A 23,014-nucleotide genomic window follows, 5' to 3' on the forward strand; every position below is an offset into this window, starting at 1 on the left:
ATGTCTTACATGTGGTATCAGAGCCACACAACAAGCTTAGGGTTCAGATTAAAGGTAATTGTTTGATTACAGAATATTGTTTTTCTATCCTATGAAATCAGTTAACATGCTTCCGCGATTCTGAATTATGTATCAATTAAATTTTTGTAAGTTTATTATGTTTATATTTTACGGAAAAATAAAAGTATATACTTATATATATAATCAAAGTCACTATTGTTCTAGTACTTCACCGTTAAAAGAAAACTTCTTTTCGAATTGCAATATGACATGGTTCTTTTCGAATTGCATGATATTTTGTAAACTAAGAGCAGGTTTTGATGGCATTTGACCAAACCTAATGTTGGATGATATTTGGATTTATTATATAATCCTCTTATTATCGATTTAGTTGCGATAATTCTATTTCATTATTATTAAAAAAAAAAGAAGGTGAGATAAGGCGTTGAAACAGTACGGGGTCTTCTCTCTTCCGTGTGAAGTCTTTAGAAATCAACCTTTATTTTCTTATTTATTTCTCCATCTCAAAATTGATTGAGTTGAGAATTTACACTTCCGCTTATTGCATTGCAAAATCTAGCCTTTAAAAAAAAATTTAATTTTTGGTTAGTTTGCTTATATTTTGTACTGTTCTCTATTACGATTCTGCCAAATTATTAAATTAATCCTTGCAAATGTGAGTTTTCTGGACGAATATTGTATTGGATTTCATGCTTTCATTATTTAAATTTTGGATTTAGCATTGTTAATTAATATGTTCTAAAAGGCATTCCCAATTTGTTTGTTTTTTTGATGAACCAATAATGGTGAAACTATTTGGCAACTTACATATATATAAACAAATTATTGTATTATGAAGGATTGCTTGCTGTACATAATTTTGATGTGTGGTTAATTACATTATTATGAATTGCTTTTAGTCGGTTCGTATTGGGGTTTTCAATTTTTTAATAAATTGATTCAATTGTGGTGTGAATTATTTCTTGCCTAAACTTTTGTCAAAATTAATGTGACATCCCATATCGCTCAAAGGAGTGATCCTTAAATGTATATTCACATCCCTATCTAGCACGAGGCATTTTGGGAGCTCACTGGCTTCGGGTTCTGTTGGAACTCCGAAGTTAAGCGAGAAGGTGGCCAGAGCACTTCCATGATGAGTGACCCACTGGGAAGTTACTCGTGAGTTCCTAGAAACAAAACCGTGATGGCATGATTGGGGCCCAAAGCAGACAATATCGTGCTGCAGTGGTGGAACGGGCCCCAGATGTGGTGGACCTTAGGCCGGGATGTGATAAAATGGTATAAGAGCCAATACCTGGCTGGAAGTGTGCCGACGAAGACGTTGGGCCCCTAAGGGGGTGGATTGTGACATCCCACATCGCCCAGAGGAGTGATCCTTAAATGTATATTTCCATCCCCACCTAGCATGAGGCCTTTTAGGAGCTCACTAGCTTCGAGTTCCGTTGGAACTCCGAAGTTAAGCGAGAAGGTGGCCAGAGCACTCCCATGACGGGTGACCCACTGGGAAGTTGCCCGTGAGTTCCCAGAAACAAAACCGTGAGGGCGTGATCAGGGCCCAAAGCGGACAATATCGTGCTACGGTGGTGGAACGGGCTCGGGATGTGGTGGACCTCGGGCGGCGAGAAGGAGGCCAAAGCACTCTCAGGATGGGTGACCCACTGGTGAGTTGCTCGTGAGTTCCCAAAAACAAAACTGTGAGGGAATGGTAAGACCGAAGGGGAAAATATCGTGCTACGGTGGTAGAGCGGGCCTGGGATGTGGTGGACCCTGGGCCGGGATGTGACAAATAATCATGCTAAATTATAGTCTTTTCAAAATATAATATTATAGGGGTATGACTCCATTAAAGTCTCATTAAAAGGAAACCCATTCATGGCAATGACCTGGGCTTGATAGACTTCCATAACTCCAAATATTATGAAATTCGGTCATGTCATAATATTAAATGGATTGTAGACGCTGATATTTTTTCACCTTTTTTTTTTTTTACAAGAAATGGATTTATGGTAAACTTTTAAGTGTGATACTGTGTTGCTGGAATTATGCAGACTTTTGCAGAATAATCTGTTTGTGATATTATTTTGATATATCAATGTAACTCATAAATTCATGAAATTTTAGTATGATATACATTGCAATGTTTGTTTTAAATATGAAAATTTTCACAAGCATTGGTTTGAATGAATTATTGGTGAGTTTTTAATCTCGAGACTGTACTACAGAATTTATGCAGTTTCTGTAACACATTCCATTTAGATTTTATTTTTAGCCCACTTGTAAAATCGAACAAATTATGGAATTTTGAGTGACAGTAAATTTATATGTCTACTTAATTTCTAGAAATTTTCATGCACATTGGAGGAAGATTGAACTTTTGGTGAATTGTTTAGTCTCCAATATGTATTGCAGAATTTTTGCCGTTTTTGCAGCACATCTCATTTCTAATTTTCTTTTAGTACACTTGTAAAGTCTAAAAAATTATGAAATTTTGCGAATTAACATATTTTTATGTTTACTTTATGTCTGAAAATGTTCATGCATATCGGATAAACAATGAATATTTGGTGAATTTGTAATCTTAGGTCTGTACTGAACATTTTCTGTAGTTTCTAAAGCACCTCTCTTTTCGAATTCATTTTTGGCTAGCTTAAAATTTTTAAAAATCATGAAATTTTGCGAAATAGTAGCCATATATGTCTAGTGCATACCTAAAAAAATTTCATGACAATTGAAAGAGAATTGACTTTTTAGTGATTTTGCAAACTAAAGTAGGACTGCTGAATTTTGGTACTTCAAAACTAGTTTTGTTATGTGATATTGTTTCACTGATTTGTGCACATCTATTGGTACCAAATATTATACAAGTTTATGGTTCCAATATTTCCTTATTTTATGCAAATTCTCAATACTAATGAATTTTATAGACAACATTGATTAAATTTTGATTTAAAGATGTATTGGTTTGTTTTGCTTAAACCAATATTTTGTTTGGTCATCAATTCTGATTATGATGATAATTGTCTTTTGAGAGAAAATTGGAAAGTGGCATCAGTTTACTAATTGATTATTTTGGTCCCTATCAAATAACTGAATAGCCATGTTTCCTCTTTCGAGAACTCTATTGTTCAATGTCAACAACGACATACTTTTGTGTTTGATTGAATATTTTGAGAATTGTTGAATATCCAACAAAACGGTTATTTAATAATGTTCTAAAAGATTATTTTGAAAAATCAGAATTCTAATTTATATGGTGAATACTTTTGTCTCAATGGGAATTTCAGGAACTCACTCACCAATTATAAATTAGTATTATAGCAAATCATAAAGTAGTTCTAACATATTTTCATCTGGCCAAAGCTGTTGAAGCTATATGTATTTTGTGTATTTTATGTTTTGGCTAGCTATGCAGGTATTTTCTTTGCATGATTAGTTTTTGCCCGAAGGTGTAACAATCATGCAATTTGGAGTTGGTTCGATCTTCCACAACTCAACTAATTCCATGATGAATCTTGCAGAATTGAGAATGAGTAGGTAAATTTGCCAATCTTTTGCCTTAATTTTCTACGAGTTCTAAATTGGATTAAAATTATTGTTGAAAAATTGATGTTGTTGAGATATCTATGTGTTTACTTTAATCGACTTTGTTTTAAAATTAAAACATAAATTTTGAGTTTGGATTCTCTTATTAGGTTTCATTTTAATTTATGACCTAATCTTTAACACATGTGTCTTCTATCATACACTAAAATAAATTTTGTAGCCATTGGTTTATCTAATCACTTGTCACTTTTATCGATTAATGATGTTGAGATATTGTTCCTTATATACGCCTAATTTTGATACATATAGATTGATTTATTATGTCCAAACCAACTATTTTGTGATTCAACAAATTTGTTTAAGAAATTTTAATGTTTTGGGCATATTAAAGGTTATTTATCTAATGAATGAATCTCTAATTTATTTAAGAAATTTTCGTGTTTTGAACATATTAAAGATTGTAAATTGGTTTTATTTAAATTATGATTCAATCTGAAATTTTGGTAGAGCTTGGGAAATACTGATGGAGTTTTGGATACCTTGCAACGTGTCCTATTTGATTACAATTTTGATAGATTTTTCTAACTCCAAACTTTGTAAAAATTTGCCATGTTATATTATATAATGGATTGTGTACCCTATCTTTATTGATTCAACAAGCCTATATTTTGTGTTTGCCCAAGTGGGAGAAATAATGTATTATGGGCTTCACACTCATCAACTTTGCATGCTTTTATGGTCATAGTTTTGGTAGATAAAATGTACATTACCATACTTGTTTATATTTTATTTGTTATATATGCAACTAATTCTTGTAGGAAATCCAAGAAGGGTTAATTAGTATATTCTACTCAAAAGTGTTTTACTTATTAATTCTTGTATGTTGTTCAAGAAATTGAACTTGTGATTTATACGTTATTGATGAATAATTAATCTGCTCAAAAATGTTTTCTTATTCAGTACAACTATAAATCAATGTATAGTGAAGGATGGAATTGACAAGATTGTATATACTTCATCTACTCAAAAGTGTTGAAGCTATATAAGTTTATCCTTATATTTTATGTTTTAGCTATGCAAACCTAATATAATTAGTTTCTGTCCAAAGATGATTATGGAATTATATGCTTTTGATGCGATAAGAAAACATTTAGTTAAAGTTTTTTATTTCTATCAAATGTTAGATGAACAAAACTGACTAAATGATTTTGTATAGTTTTTTAGTCACAATAGTCACTTCCCTACAGATATCTAGAATAAAGATGCCGAGCTCACAAATTTTATGTTTTAGATCCCATGACTAATGTTTTGCTAATGGGAGTATTTGAAAGGTATCTGTTTCATTTTGTAGACATTTACAAAGTTTTGTCTTACTTTCTTAATCAGTGGGAGTAAGAGATTACCTTTTGTGTTAAAAATTTGAAGTGTTAGTGGCTGATATTTTAAGAGTAAATTTTGTTTAAATTTTGTTCATAAGTTTTAATAAGAGGTCCTGATTTTGTAAATAGTATGTCGTATTTTACTTGTTCTCTTATTATATTCTAAATTGACATAAAAGTTGGATTTTGTTACCAACGTTGTTGAGTTCTTTTGTGAACTACTTTTTGATTATTGTGAGCTAATGTTTTGACTATTAGCTATTGATTTCATGAGTTTGTTGGTAACATAGTGCTTTGAGTTAAGTATGCATGTAATCATGGAGTGCAAGGAATTGTCCAATGTGTGCCTTGGCCCTTGTTTTCTTTGGTTCTGCACTTAGTCTCAAAGTGACAAGTTACTTGAAAGGTATGATTGCATAATTTAGTGGACTCAAGTGATCGCCATATATATTTATCTCGTTGAGGTATTCTCATTGACATTCAAGTGAGAGAATGTAAAACCATTTTGTGAATGACAATGAATTATGCCGAGAATAAATGAGGGAATATTTGACTTGGCAATTAAGTTAATAAAATCTATAGGACTCTCAGTGCCTTAAGGAAATAAACATATTGGAGTCCTAATTAAATGCAATCAATTATGGACCTTTATTAAGTAAATACAAGGAATAAGAGTCATGATGGGACTCTAATTGATTAGATATGATTTGGGTTGATATCATTTCCGATAATAGGGAGGAATTGGTTGAAACCCTAGCTATATAACTTAAGAATAGTCCCTGCTTCCATACCAACTGAAACTCACGAAAACTACGAGCCTATTTCGATAGTAGAGTTCATTGAGAGGTACTAGAAGTAGAAGACTACTTTTACTTTGTTGCAAGGATCAATGGCTTCATCTTCATAACCATGTGTTCCGTATTCTACAAATAATTTTAATATAATTAGTCAATCTCTATTTTATATTGATTTGATTTATTCATTATCCTAATGTCTTGTTATTGTGATTTCAGAATATGTCTTACATTTATATCTTTCTCAAGTACATGATTAGACAACAAGGCACATTATCTGAATAACCAATAGATTACAAACATTTTCAACAAAATAGAGTATGATACACTTGTTTTGCTGCAATACGATGTGCTTCTAGAACTTTGGCATCACTAAACAGCTTTCTAAGAGCTTCTTCAAGTTCTAATTGTGACACATACAACATATTAAAATTTCATAGCGCTATAGGAAGTGGTCACCCATCACAGATTTATTAAGCACAACCACTCCTTACAACCCTAGGAAGGTAGTGATCACCTATCTCAAATATACCAAGCATGATCACCACAACAATTGCATATGGTCCCATATTGCATCAAAGCAGAACCATATGCATAATCTAATCGTGTAGGCAGTGATCACCCATCGCTGATATACCAAGCGTGATCACCCCTAAACTATGTATGGTCCCCCATTGCAGATATACCAAGAAGGACAATATTCTATAGTGTGAGGTAGTGATCACCCATCGTAGATATACCAAGCATGCTCACTCCTAGAATGCTTATGGTCCCTCATTGGGGACATACCAAGCAAAACCATATGCATAATCTAATCATGTAGCAGTGATCACCCATCGTTGACATACCAAGCATGATCACCCTGAAAATATGTATGGTCCCCCATCGAAGATATACCAAGCAGGATTGTATCATGTAGGTCGCTAATATACCAAGCATGATGACTTCTGGAATGAGTAAAATGGGCATTGGTGCTTTAGTTGCCAGTGCTAATAAGTCATAATATCTGCATTATGCTTGCTTTGAGTGGGAAGGCGGCTTTTTCTGTGGTAGTACTGGCTGTCAGGATTGTGGATAATTTCTAAATAAAATAACTACCAGAACCTCTGATTTGAAAATAATAAATAATTATATAAGTTTTTTTTTTATAATTTATGTGCCTTTTTATGTGATCATTAATATATGTTCTGTCTTCTGTGCTGATGTGAAAATAATATATATATATATATATATATATATATATATATATATATATATATATTCTCTACAATTTATGCGCCTTTTTTTGTTAAATATGTGATGGGCGACTACTTCCTAGATCGTTATGAAATTTTAATATGTTTTAGGCATCACAATTATTAACAGCTAACAAGCACCCCTACATGCCAGTATCATTTTATATTGTTAGGATTGGGATTCTCTTTGGATCACTTTCATTGGTTCCTCGAGATCTTTCAATTTTAATCTTTGAACATAGAATGAATAAATTGTTCCTGCTTCCCACACCAAACCTCTATCTCTTTCTTTCTTTCTTCTTGATTCTCATGACGTTTAGGTCACTTTTTCCCTCTATTATTTTCCTTTTTGTCAAAATTTTCTCTCAGCTATATCAATTGAATTGGTCACTTTTCATCGAGTTAGATTTGATGTGCTCGACGGTTGTAGATGCAAGGTAAGTTGGATGCAAGCTCTAATCTAGTGCTTCCGGGACGGAGGTGAAGACAGAGACGTATGGGACTTTTATTTAATTGATTGTGTTGTGGGAGAATATAGAGAGAGAATATGGTGAATAGATTGGGGCTGGTGCTTCAGTTTGGTGAAAGGGTTGGAAATATAAAAAATTGAAATTTTTTACCGTTTGTTCTATTGTGAACGGTCCGAATTCAATGATCTGGAGGGTCCGAATGAAAGGGTCTAGAGATGATCTAATTCCATATTGTTATAGGAAAATTAATGAAAAGAGATTCAAAACTTTAGATCTTAGTAAAAAACACTCAAACAACTTTATTTAATGGTTAGAACAAAAAAAGGGATATTTTACAATATCTCGCACGGGTTCACGAGTTGGTCATTGAAGAAGCCCAATCTCTCACTCTTCTTCACCCATGCCCACCCACCTCTCTCTCTTCTCTATCACCTCCCTCATCTTTCACTCGGCCTTACCCCCTTTCTTTCTCTATCTTCTCTCTCCTCTTTCACCTTGCTGACCCACCTCTCTCTATATTCTCTTCCTCCTTTCTCTATATTCCCTTCCTCCTCCCTCCTCTTTCACTCAGCCCCTGATGTGGTAGACACTAACACACAAATTAAACCCTATAGATTATGCAATCGTAGTACGAGTAAGTATGGATCGTTCTATTCCGGGGATTAGAAGGGATGCTAATAAACACAAATTAAACTTGTAAAATTGAAAACTAAGTTAAACTAACATCAAAACAATGACTGGGGGGATTTTGGACGAATTTAATTAAAACAAAAGTAAAAGGCAGCAAGTAAATTAAGTTGTGAATGAAATATGGATGAAAGGATCGCTAAAGGATTCTTCTCCACACATGAAACATATGCGTACAAATCGATTTCCAGTTATTCTTTCTATAAACCATGAATGACAATAGCATCAAATCCCTGCATGCAAACTAAGTATGCATCCTTAATAAACATACATGAATAAGTTCTTTATAAAGCAGATAAGTAAATCGCATTCATGTCTTACGAAACAATAATTGGATGTAATCATTTTATATAAAACATATGATCATGGCTTCGAATTCACCTTTAGCTAAAAAGAAACTTAGTTACACATGTTCATCATAACTGAAAAACAATCTAAAATAAACATTGAAACTTAAAACAAGATAGAAAGAACTCTGAAAATTCCAACAACGTCAATGGATGAATGGTAGGCATGGCCCCCCTTTAAAACGTGTAGGAATTTCTTATATATAGGGAAGGGAACGGCTGAATCCAAGGAGGAAAGGGTTTTGGCATTTTGAAATATTTTAGGACTCTAAGAATCAGGTAGAAAGTGTTGGAATGTGATTAGGATTCCTCCTTACAGCTGGAGATAAGATTAGATAATGTTGGATAAGATGGGATAAGATAAGATAGGATAAGATAAGATAAGATAAGATAAGATAATGTTCCTCTCCAACTATAATTCCTCTTTCTTGTGTAATTCCTTGCCTTCCAAGCCTCAACTTTAATTTCTCCAAATTTTAGCACATGTCTAACACCATTTAAACACCAAAAACATCCAGCCCATATGCTATCCAATCCAAGTCTAAAACTACTCCAAATTGCTCCATTTGGCTATTTATTGTCATCTTTACCAAGTGGACCTACAATAATATGAAAATAACTTAAATTACCAAAATAAATAGAAATTAACTAAGTAAATGCAAAGAAATAAAATAACAAAGTCGCATAAATATGCTTCCATCAACCCCAACCACCTTTTTGTTTCTTTCTCACGCTTCTCTCTCTTCTCTCTTCTCTTTCACCCTTCACCACCTACATCTCTCTCTTTTTTAATTTATATATATATATTGCTTAATACTTTCATAGTTTGAAGATGTACTCACTTTCCACCCCTCTCTTTTAAAATATATATATACACAAACTAAACCCTTAGTACTACATTTATTTCTTCATTACCGATTGTTTCTAAAATAATTAATATTTTAGGAATAACGGCTATCTCTCAATTAATATTTTAAAATAGTGACTATTCTTCAATTAAATTTTAAATACTGATTATTTTTACATAGATATTTTTAAATATGTTTCTCAATTAATGGTGACACACCCCATCCCCATAATTAACAAGCTACAAGGTGGTAATGTGTTTAGCGAAGCAACCTCATCTAATGATGACGTCACGTCACTAACTCAACGACGAAAGCCATAGTAAGGAGAAAACGATACAAATGAATTTGAACGAAATGTTCTTTATTAAATTAGAAATTCAACTACCCTGCTAATCCTAAACAACCTCCCCACTTGGGAACACAGTCAAGGGCTACAATCCCATTATTTATCACATCAATCTAAAGGTACTAGTAGTTAATACAACAGTTAACACAAATTAAGTATACTGCTTAGTATAATTGAAAGTGTGATCATTCATTATTACAACTAGATAAAATAGCATAAAAGGAACCACCGTACTTTGCAAGTAAAAAGCCTCACTGCCATGTCCACTCGCTAGCTTCAGAAGTCTTCTTGTGCTCTATCACACCCCGGCCCGTGAATAAAAACATTCATGAGTTTAGGGTGTGAGCCATATCTTAGAAATTCTATAACCAAGACATGTTGAGAAAAATGAAAGTAAAATTTTATTTATTTGTAACTAATACACAATGCATCATACAATATTGAGTAATATTTTTTACACAATACAAGGTATAACAAATTTTACGTAATAAACCCTCGAGTTTACTACGTACATTTATTGACTATGTAGCGGAATAAAAATTTGCAATGATCACTGGTTCAGGGATTAGTTCTCAAAATGATAAAAGCATATACCAAACAATAATTAAAATGTAGTAGTTCTTGAAAATTACATAAAATGTATGCAAGTGAGATGCATGAATATACTCATCCCTTCTAATCCCGCTAACGCATACCTAAGGCACCCAAACCTGCACGTCCCATAACATGCTTATACCACTTGGCATTGAATGCCTTAGAACATGAGTTAACTCCCATTCATCCTTTAAGTCCAAATTTTAGAATTAAATTCTTAATTTTCACTTTATTATATAGGCACTTTCCCCGACTTCCAACTGTATATTCAAGCCCTTCCCCCGACGCCTGACATACACAAGATTTCATTATTTTATAATCATCTATTTGTATACTCAAGCCCTTCCCCCGACGCATGACATATTCAAGGTTCATTATTTTATATTTAAGGCATTCTTCAGCCCTTGAACATATACACAACTCAACACTTAAGCACTTGACACAGCTCTTTGTCTTGTTTTGCATGAATGCTTATGTATATGCAGAGTAACATGGATATCAATAATCACATGCTCTATAATAATCAAACAATTTGCAACACTAATCAAAAGGTTTAGTAAAATAATATTAGACTACCAATAATAAAGTATTGATAGCTAACAACAATATAAATGAGAAAATATGACTTTACCATTGGCTTCTTTTGTTGATTGTCCTTCGGGTAATAATTTCCGTTATGTTTCTATCTTGCTTTATTTTAAATAAATTTGGTTTTTTTTTTACATACAACAGACTACAGTTTACTAGCTCTAAAGTCACAGACTAGTACAAAGAACTTGGGATCCATCATATCACTTCCACTCGAGGTATCCATAAGGCAACAGACAAGTAGAAGCTTCAAATAAGACCATCCTACAATGTTTGAAGAAAATGCTAGAAAAGAAAAGCGAGTGGCTAGAAGAACTGCCTAGTGTATTATGGGCATATCTCACAACAATACTAAAAGCTAAGGGGGGAACACCATTCTCCATGGCTTACGAAACAAAAGCCATCATCCCAGTCCAAGTCACAACTATGCCAAACTTGCATATTGAAGAACAAACCGCTTTAGAAAATGTAGGGATCCTTAAGACAGATCTCGATTTCATAGAGGAACCGTGAGAATGTGCTTAAGTTTGGCTAGCCGCCTATCAACAGCAAATTCAATCATATTACAACAGAGGCGTTAAGTTCAGAAGCCTGCAAGCTGGAGATCTGGTCCTAAGAGAAGTCTTTGAAAATACCAAAATCCCAGGAGAAGGCAAACTCGGGGAAAAGAGGAAATGACCATACATGATTGCCAAATTAGGATGTAAATGAATCTATTATCTGGAGCGCATGAATGGAACCTCGATAGCCAAAAAATGAAATCGCTAAGCTCAAGCGATACTACTTATAAAAGAACCATATCCAAACTAACATGGTTTAATTCCCTTTCTGATATATGTAGAATGTCCATTCTGGACTCAATCATAACCTTGTCGTCTACACGAAGACAAGTCCATGGAGAAAACATCTCCTAACGCCTCACCATAGGCTTATCATCAAAAGTGATCCCTTATGTAGTTATGAAGTCAAGATTTATTGTTTGCCTTTCCTTGTCAAAAATTATAAATGGTTCCACACATACTCTAGTTAGATTTAAGATACAATGTCACTATAGGATGATATTGCTGGAAATAATCTCTGAAAGGTTGGACTTCTCACCTCAAAGGTTTGTTCATACATATGCATTTCATGCGTAAATTTCTAGTTCATTTTGTCTAGTGGTTTTATCCAGTTAGAATTGTTCGTTGTTTTCTAACGAACTTGGCACACACTTTAAGACAATCAGCGTGGGCTGACTGACACCTTTTTGCTAAGGGCTAGCTTTAGCCTTTGATATGCTCAAATTGTTTGCTAGGTTGACAAGTGCCCCTTGTCCTTGATTTGCTGAAAACAAACAATCATTTTGTTTAAAAAACCCTAGCTGGGATTTAGTGGTGGTTGGCTAGGAAGTTTAAGTTAATTTTTTTTTCAAGAGTGTTCTTGGAGTCTTGAGTTGCCTCTCATGTTCCTCATTAGAAACCCCAACCTTAAAACCTTCTTCATGCATTAATCATCCAATCATTGAGAATCCAGGTTGGATTGTTTTTCTTTGTTTTACATTAAGTTCATGGTCTTGATATTAGTTTTCAAATCTTTAAATAAACCACTATTTGGATTCTCGTCAATTTCTTCTTTCAACTGTTTGACTGTAGAAACTAGCTGGTAATTGAATCCAGATTTTTACATTAAGAACAAGGGTATGGATATTCCTATGCTAGGCCAGTTAGGGATAATGCAGGCTAACAAAGAAAATAGGCTCAATAAGACTCAAAAGGGTTAAACCTACAATACATATGCAAGGGATAAGGCTTTTTGGGTCTGGTGGTAACTAAACAACTTCATCTTGTTATTTGTCATGCAATCAATTTTATGCTTTGAATGAAACGGGCATGAGTTCTAGTATTTGGAACTAAAATGATGAAAAAGCATTCCAAGCAGCAACCAAGCAAAGAAATAACAACTTTAGAAAACAAAAAAATCGCAGATTAATAACTCTCCAAACAAAGAATAGGTTCAAGTCTCACAGGGTTGTAGCGTTAGTTTGAGTTTCTTTCTTCAAGCATGCTACAAAAACTGATTTTTTTTCCTTTGTGATTACATGTGAATTCATAAATGACAACTACAACTAAGTATTAACCAAAGAGCATATGAAACTTCCACCCATGTTTGTAACTTTCTTTAACAGTCATGCAACTAAAAACCAAATCCTCATCATTGTGTAGGAGAGTACCCTAAGACACAAACAAGCAACAAAACAACTCTTTTTTGGTATTTCTCAAACCTTTTTTATTTGTTTTTCAATTTTTTTTATGACACATAATAAAACACTTTAAAACAGTGATTAACAACATTAGTAGTGATAGGTGGTGAAATTCGAAAATAAATCAAGAAAAACAGTCTGTTTAGTTCCTCACACTTAAACCAAACACTGTCCTCAATGTTTCAAAAATAAACTTAAACAAGAAAGCAACAAAAGATAATTAGCAAACAAGACAATTATGGCAAAGTAAAAACAATAAAGAGAAGGGTAAAAGAAAGCAAATCTGTCACAGCCCGTCCCGGAATTATTAATTCCGAGGACGTGAGATGACCAATGTGACCTTAAACGGGATTAAGGTGTGTAAATGTATGACATTTGTTTTACTTTAAGATCCTAAACTAGGGTTAGATTTATATTTGTATGTGTTAATTTGTGCTTGGACTTAGGTAGGGCCTCCTACCCTGAATTCCCTCCCTAAAACCCGTAACCTTTCTTCTCTCTTCTTCTTTCATTCCAGACTCTCTCTCTCTCTTATTCTTTTCTGAAAACTCTCTCATTCTCTCTCTTACTCTCGAACTCACGGCAACCACCAAGAACCACCACAATCTTGTACCAACGTTCCATTTAAGACCACCATCGTGATCCTGGGGACTTCACGAGCACGGGGATACCAATTTCAGGTGAGTTTCACTTCGAAAACCCTAGTTCTAAAGTTGCCGTGAGATGACACTGTTCATGAGCTTTGAATTGGTTACGTTTTAGGCTAAAACAAGATCACAGCGAGTTTAGTAAGGTCCCAAGGAAGCTCGGAGTGCTTCGTTGGAAGTTTTTGGACGTAAGAACACGGAGATCGACAAGTTCAAAGTTTGGCCGGAGCTTTCGAGGTGTTTTCCGGCGAATCCCCGGCGAGTTAGGAGTCGAGGTAGATATCAATCTCTTTGTCTCGTCAAGTACTACAACTTTCCTTTTTGTTTCACTCAATTTCGTTGAGTATTGAAGAAGTTATACTCATTTGAAAAATACCCAGTTTCCGGCGACCTCCGAGGCTTTCGAGACAGTTTCCGGCCAAACCACGGCGAACTAGGTGTTGTGCAAGGTACCATTATCTTTTTCTCTTCAAGGGCTACAACTTTCGTTTTTGAATCACTTGATTTCGTTGAGAAATGACAAAGTTATGGCAATTTGAAAAACTGCCCGGAAAACGGCCGCCGGAAAAACCAGTCCGGCGACCCAAGGAAGAAGAAGGTGCTACAGTAAAAATAAAAAATAAAAAATAAAATTATTTTAAAAATATGTCGACGTCCGTGACGTCGAGTAGATCACTGTGGTATATTCATATACCTAAATTGAATACCGTATGAGAAAGTTATTGAAGATTGTTGGTTAGGTGTTCAAATAACGTTTTATAGTTTTCACATTTAGGTGAAAATGTGAATTGATGATCCGACCGTTGGATCGTCACCAAAATTTGATACGTTGTAATACGTAATATTTGAGGATTATTGGAACTTACGGATTGGGAATCCGAGTTACGGATCTTCCGGAATTGGAATTGTAAGTCCATAATATAAAATGTTAACCGTCACTTAGTTTTGGAAATTGACGGAGATCCGACCGTTGGATGGTAATGAAATTTTAGGATGTTATCCTAGAGATATATTGTGGACCTCTGGAAGTTATGGATTTAAAATCTGAGTGGCAGATCTTCCGGATCGATCAACGTAGTGACGTATTTTATATAAGTTATATATTCTATCGATATGAATTCTGAGGTTGGATTTGATTACTATTCTAGGCGGCGATCGTCGTGACGCCTTGATGTGTGGTGCTAGGGAGTTGTTGGACGAACTCCAGGTGAGTGGGCAGTTTTGTTTTCCGTATATATATATATACTTAACGTTTTCCCAGAAATTGAAAATGCATGAAATTATGTTTAAAATGAAATGCATATGAGTTATGTGGAAAAACGGGAAGTGAAATACCATGCATAGAATTGATATGAAAAGTATATAGAAATGTGAGTTGAAATGCCATGCATGAATTAATATATGATGCATATGTATGAATTGGTGCGGTGGACGCACAGGTAAGAATTGATTTATGATGCATATGTATGAAATGGTGCGGTGGACGCACAGATGAGTATTTAATTACTGTTATGATGATGATGATATATATTGAGCTCAAATCCTGCACCATGGTTTAGTGCTTATAGTATTCACCGCATCGCACGCTCGCCTTGGATCCAAGTAGATGCTAGTCGTACAGTCCACGCGGAGTGGGTACGACAGACCAGTCGCGAGAGTGTTAGTGAGATTCCGACTGGTGGGTGACCTTAGATTATGTGCACAGATGATTTATGAGAAGCACTAGAGCGTAACTTGTGTGCAGAAGGCCGGACGGGTCACAGAGGTGACTCCGGTAGAGTGATAATGATAGATTTTGAGCTCTAGGTTCAACCGTATAGGGCTATTAGAGGGCCTACGGTTGATTACTTTCTTGCACCTGATATGATTATGTTGATACATTCATACCTTATTACTGTTGAGATGATGTGGCATGGCATAATTAATATGAGAAATGTTGAGATGACATGGCATGGCATGATTGATAAAGAGATAATGTTGAGATAGTAAAAATGAAGTTTTGAGAATATATATGTATATTTATATTTTACATTTCTGGGAAAGTATACAGGTTTTACGGAGAGGGGTTACAACGTTTTGAGAAATGTTTGGATTTGGAAAAAGAATTGTTTTACTGACCCACTCAATTTTGGTTTTGCGCCCCTCCAAGTTCAGGAATCACAAAGGTGTGGTGACTACGAGGAATTCGACGGTGTTCTGACAGATTGGACAAAATTAGGACTCACCTTCGGGTGTATCAACTTATAAATTGTATCTTAAAGCTTCCGTACTGTGCAAATGGTTACGTCACTCTCACGTGACGGCCAGCATGCCCTCCTTCGGGACGGGGTGTGTCAAAATCTGGTTGTAGGAGCCAGAAATTCCAATGTCTCTTTGTTTGAATATGTGGATTGCCTCCCAAGAAGCGCTTGCTTTAACATCTTCTAGCCAGACGACACCTCCAATTAATCCTCACTAGGACCGGTGGATGTATAGGTCTTGAATAGAACTCCTCAGATTGCTGCCAATACCCTTCTTATTGAACCTGTTGAGGTTCCATCCACATAAAATTTGAATAATCTCTCCCACCTGGACTTGGATTATAAGTGTTAAAAAACAAGTCGTTCCTTGATTGATTATGGCCTTGATTACCCCAAGCATTGACAATCTTCCAACCTCCATTCTCAATTCATTGAGGATGTTGATTAGTTTGATATCCTTGCCTATAGGACACACCAAATTTAGGGACACTTTGCATTGGGGACCTTTTGATATACTGCGACATAAGAGAAGTAAGATTTGCCATTTGAGCTTGAAGATTAGCAATTGCCATGTCTTGCTTCTCTAGTACCTAAAATCAAAGAAATAAAACTAAATCAAATATCAACAGTAAAATAAAATATATATTAAAAAAACAAAGTGATTAGCAATTTTTCTAATCCCCGGCAACGATGCCAAAATTTGGTGTGGTAGCAACTAACACACAAATTAAACCCTATAAATTATGCAATCATAGTACGAATGAGTAGGGATCGTTCTATTCCGAGGATTAGAAATGATGCTAATCAACACAAATTAAATTCATAAAACTAAAAACTAAGTTAAATTAACAACAAAACAGTGACTAGGGGGATTTTGGACGAATTTAATTAAAACAAAAGTAAATGGCAGCAAGTAAATTAAGTTGTGAATGAAATATGGATGAAAGGATAGCTAAAATATTCTACTCCACACATGAAACATATGCATACAAATTGATTTCCAGTTATTCTTCCTATAAATCATGAATGACAATGCCCCAAATTAAATGTGAACTGACTCTTAGATTTTCCTAAGTTCATTGAATTGGTCTCAGCGACGCAACCAAATTATTCTTCTTAAGTTCCCTAACTATAAAAAGCATGATAGAGATACATCTCAAAGATCATTAAGTTCTGTGAAAATCATAAGCATTGAAGCATTCGTAACTATGAAAAGCATGATACTCCTGTCAAGAATTTACTTAACTCAATCATGACTAGTGACTTTTACTACTTGCAAATATAAGTTCATAATGATTAAGTGAAATTCCCTTATATTCTAGCATCAAATCCCTGTATGCAAACTAAGTGTGCACCCTTAATAAACATACAAGAATTAGTTCTCTATAAAGCATATAAGTAAATCGCATTCATGTTTTATGAAATAATAACTAGATGAAATCAATTTATATAAAACATATGATCATGGCTTCGAATTCACCTCTAGCTAAAAAGAAACTTAGTTACAAATGTTCATCATAACTGAAAAACAATCTAAAATAAACATTGAAACTTAAAACAAAGATAGAAAGAACTCTGAAAATTCCAACAACTTCAATGGATGAATGGTAGGCATGGCACGCCCTAAATCGTTGCAGGAATTTCATATATATAGAGGGAAATGACTGAATCCAAGGAGGAAAAGGTTTTGGCATTTTGAATTATTTTAGGACTCTAAAAATCAGGTAGAGAGTGTTGGAATGTGATTAGGATTCCTTCTTGCAGCTGGAGATAAGATAATATAATGTTGTATAAGATAGGATAAGATAAGATAAAATAAGATAGGATGAGATAAGATAATGTTCCTCTCCAACTAGGATTCCTCTTGCTTGTGTAATTCCTTGTCTTCCAAGCCTTAACTTTAATTTCTCCAGATTTTAGCACATATCTAGCACCATTTAAACACCAAAAACATCCAGCCCATATGCTATCCATGCATGCTATCTAATCCAAGTCCAAAACTGCTCCAAATTGCTCCATTTGGTTATTTATTGTCATTTTTACCAACTGGACCTACAATAATACGAAAATAACTTAAATTACTACAATAAATGGAAATTAACTAAGTAAATGCAAAGAAATAAGATAACAAAGTCGCATAAATATGTTCCTATCAATGATGATGAAAGAGATGATCTTATTGCTCCACTTCTTAAGTTTAGGAATTGATGATTTATTAAGAAACGTTGTTGCATTAGGTTGATTTGTTGAGAGCCAACAAATTATGATGCTAATATGAAATTAAGGTCTAACCTGAATGAGGCAAACAATTGCTTAAATTGCCTAACCATTAGGGGTGAAACAATAAAAAATATGTTGGGTATCGAAAAACCATCTCATAACAAGTGTGACCTTGGTTCTTGTGAAACAGGCTTAAGTTTTATGTGCACCAATACTAAAGTTATGGAGAAATCATTACATGTGGCTTCTCTGGCCAAATCTTCCTTAAAGAAAAGATTCATTCCTACATGTTATCACTATGGTGAACTTGGTCATATTCGACCAATATGCAGAAAACATTCCTCGGAAACAAAGAATGACTTGAATGATCAGGTAGCTGTGAAAGTCAATAGAATGGCTCAAGTTGTGGATTCCTCTACCTCGGACAATATCACGTCTTGTTCAAGATGATTTCAAAGAGGTTCTAACAAATGTCTGGTAGCTCATTGGGCTCCTTTAGTCCCAAAACCATATGTATGGAAATTTGATAGTGGATGCTCCTATTATATGTCTGGGGTCAAAGATGTCTTCTCATCACTTATACTTTCTAGTGGAAATAATATTGTGTTTGGTGGAGAATACAAGTCTCAAATTACTAAAAGGGAGCTGTCAAGATTCTTAGTCTTACTCAACTTGAAAATGTCAGTTATGTGGAAGGTTTGAAGACAAGCCTCATCAACATTAACCAATTGTGTGATGATGTGGTGTGTGAAATTTGCTTCTCAAAAAGGAGTTGCAGGATTGTAGATAAAAATAGGAATAACATGTTGTTCCTAAATGTGGTGAGTGCTCATGGTGGAACAAATAAGCTGATACACTAATGACTCTAAGGAGGTAACCACATCTCTCATTTTCTGAATGTTTTTTATGTGAGTTTTACAACTTAGGAAAGCATACTGTAATGTCTCGCATGAAATTCTTTTATACTGAAATTTCCAAAGCTTCCCATATGGTTGAAATGATTCTCAATGATCAAACTCTATTGCTACTTCGTGGGAAGATGATGTCAGTCTTGATTGTTGAATGCAGTGAAAAACAAAGGTATGTTTCTCTCCCTCATGTGAATGCAAATTCTGATCTTGTCATGAGTAGTTATGTTGTTAGTTATGGATGTTGTATTTGTTCAATAACATGGGTTGAAACTATTGGCCATTTATTTTCAATGTGACCAATTGTGTGAAATTGACATTTGGAAGAACTTTGTCCAACATTTAGCAATCAATAATTTTTGAAACTCAATTTCACTTCATTGGAGGGTTATGGAAAGAAAAATCTATGTTTTATTCTTTGTGCCTATTGAAAAACAGCTAACTAATTGTCTCACATGTACTTTGGACAATCAAGGGCATATAAACCTTTGATGGTCTATTGGTCTTTGTACCATTATTTGAACAAGTTGAATAGCTTTGCTTCCAAGGTTCCTTTTTGCTGTATGTTCTGTCTCTACCTCTATTTCTGTTGCGTCTGTAAACTTATTAGACAATGGTATCTTTTTCTATAAGCATCTCTTAATAGTCATAGTTTGTGGATTAACGTTGAATAATCTTTCCACTGTGATATCAAAGGTTCTCCCTAGTATGGCTGATAACATTTAAAAATCATTGTTTCATTTAACAAAAAGCTTATGTTGCTTTAGGGGTTACGCTAACTTTGGTCTTGATTGAGTTGTAGTGACAATACTTACTCTATAAATTGAGCTTAGTATCAATTTTAGTGCAAAACACCGCCTGTCTATCATTTGCTTTCTTGCTCAGGGCTCGTCAAAATAAAAATTATTATTGTGGGCCATCAAAATTCTCAATTGTGAGCAACTCTTTGATAAATTCCCAAAAGCGAATCTCAATCTTTCATCCTTTCAATTGTGTTATCCCATGCAATGTCATGGGTAATCAAATTACTCCCACTTGTCATAAAAAGTTCAAAAATGTCTTGGGGCACTTCAAATACATCGTGCACCAACCATATCAAATGACTTGTGTATCTTATTCCTTGTGCCATCTTAAAGTTTCATTTGACTTTGGCTTTCCAATGTGAGTAGTTTTGTGTTTTTCTCCTTGTTCGTTTTATATTGCAAGTGTTGTTTCGTAAATTTAATGGATTACTAAAAGTTTGGTTAGCCTTTGATGTGAAAATTATGTTGACACTCAAATTAACCCTCTTTTTATCAATTGTAGCAAGTATGTAAGTAGGGATCGTTCTAGGCCGGGGATTAGGAGGGATTGCAAAATCACTTGGACTTGACTCAAAAACGTAAAAACAAGTTTAAAACACTAACTAGACTCAAAGAATGTAAAACTAAACTTTAAAACACTAAAACAAACCAAAAGACTCAAAACAGCAAGTAAACACTCAAAACTGCCTTAAAACCACTTTATGGGCAGTTTTGGACACTAGGAAAGAATTTGGACGAAAATTGGTTTAAACTTGACTCAAGACACCTAAAAACACAAACTAAATGGGTTTCTAACTAATATGACACTTAAAACTAAAGGGGGATTGATTTTGGACGAATTTTGAAAACAAAACAAAACTTTGTAAATTGAAAAGACTCTAAAACGAATTTGGTTTAAATGGATGGATGGAAGGCTAGCTAAGGGGTTCATCTCCACACATGTCACACTTGCATATAAAACGATCTCTAATTGCTTTTCAATAAACCATGAATTCCCAACGCCCCAAGTTAATTAGGTTCGCTTAAATTAACCTTCAGATTTTCCTAATGTTATTGAATTGGATGATTGCATACGACAACCCAAAGCATTCCCCACAAGTCCCCTACATGATTGCATAATAGAGATACAAGCAAGAATCATTAAGTTCTATGAAAACCATAAGCATTGACGAAGCACTTGTTACTATGATTGCATGAAACTTATGCCAAGAATTTACTTAACACGATTGTGATCAACAACCTTTACTACTTGTGAATATAAGTTCATAACGATTAGGTGAAATTCCCTTATATCCTAGCATCAAATTCATGCATGCAAACTAAGTGTCGACCCTCAATCAACATACAAGAATAAGTTTTAATTCACATAGATAAGCAAATTGAAATCACAACTTATGAAATGCAATTAAAAGTAATCAAATCATATAGCAAGCATAATCATGGTTTCGAATCCCCCCCTAGCCAAGGGGGGTTTAGTTCCTCATACTCGCAAAGCAAAGATACATAAATTTAGAAATTAAAACCCAAAGAAAGAAAACACCTAGAAGGCTCCAACTTGGCAGCAAGATCATCAATGATTTCCCTTTCCTCCTTGCTGCGGCAGAGAAGTTTAGAACAGGTTTTGGGTAGTATTTAGGGTGTAGAATGGATGGGGAATGGTAGGGAAAGGTTTAGGGTTGATGGGGGTACGGCTAGGGATGATCTTTGGACAGAATTTTGGGATTTTGGTGATGGGAAGGTGCGGCAGAATGCAAGGGCAGATTTCTGGCGTGAATGATTGTGTATGAGAGGTGGTATCTGATCTAGGGGTTATAATGAGTATATATAGGCATCCAAAACCCTAGGGTAATCAGATTAGGGTTTCTAGAAGCCCAAATCCACCAGAAATTAGGTTAAAACAATCAGATTTTTAGTGGGAATAAGGCCTAAGGTGCGGCTAGGGTTAGGGTTTAGAGATGGGCCTTCTAGAATGCCTTGCAAGGCAAGGAAATCAGATATTCTAGAGGCCTAGGTGCGGCTAGGGTTAGGGTCCACAAGGAATTAGGGTTTAGGTAATCTAAAAGCCCAAAACCAAGAATAGAAACTCTCGAAAATGGAAACCTCCAAGAATAGAAACTTCCAACTTTAGAAACTTTGGTTTCCAAATCTGAATTCTTTGTTCTTCACCTTCATTTCTTCATTTCTTAAGCTCCTTTGACCTTCAAACTCGTCCATTCCTTATGCTCCATTAGCATACACTCCATTCTAGCTCAATTTTGCTCTAAAATGCTCCATTTCGCACTTCTTTGCATACTTCGTCTCTAAACCTGAAATTGCACGAAAATGACTTTAAACACTAAAATAACTAAAGAAAAACAACATAAATGCTTAAGAACAAGCCAACTAAGTCGCATAAATATACTCCTATCAGCCTTCAATTAATCTTGAGCATAGTGACATAGAGTTTTGACTTAAAGATAGCTATCACCAATCTCATTCTCATACCTTGATACATCATTGTCGTTTTATGAACTTGTGTTAATCTATACTATACTAACCATGTGTGATCTTGAAGACCTATTTTTTTAGCATTGCATCTCCGTAAAGACAACCACGATCCTCATAGGTAACGATTTGCATACATAAAAAATTGCATTTGTACGTATTAAATTTGTATTTACATTACTGAAAATATGAGTACACCCCTTGAAATTCAATTTTCTTTAATTAAAACCCATCATGATAAATTTCTCTAACAAAAACCCAATGACTAGGCTCCAACTAAGCAATATCCATAATTAAGTATGACTTGGCAAAATTTGTATTTTTGGATGTCTAAATTACCCCTAATAACACTTACTTTGGGCCTCTCACTTATTATCTCCATTTATTTTACATTATTTTATTCAATTAAATGTTCAAATATTTACATGATACCAATGTTCCTTATATAGTTGTTTTCACATGATGCTAACAGGTAAATTAGTATATCCTACAAATATAAAAAAAGTTAATTTATTCAAAATTATCAATATTTTAAATGTAACATAGGTAAATTATTTTGCACAACATATATAACAATATAAGTTCCTAGTAAATTATGTAATGATATATGTAAAATAATTT

At 34.4% G+C, this 23,014-nt stretch overlaps 1 long non-coding RNA gene across 1 annotated transcript; it reads left to right on the forward strand.

Annotated features, from left to right (window-relative positions):
* The first annotated feature begins 13,598 nt into the window (after window positions 1–13,598).
* On the forward strand, window positions 13,599–16,059 carry LOC139190242 (uncharacterized). Its single transcript, XR_011574335.1, has 5 exons — window positions 13,599–13,771; window positions 13,854–14,013; window positions 14,119–14,187; window positions 14,887–14,945; window positions 15,888–16,059. It is a non-coding gene; the product is annotated as an uncharacterized lncRNA (long non-coding RNA).
* Window positions 16,060–23,014: the final 6,955 nt, after the last annotated feature.

This window comes from Malus domestica, chromosome 12 (assembly GCF_042453785.1).
Source record: "Malus domestica chromosome 12, GDT2T_hap1".
Classification (NCBI taxonomy): domain Eukaryota; kingdom Viridiplantae; phylum Streptophyta; class Magnoliopsida; order Rosales; family Rosaceae; genus Malus; species Malus domestica.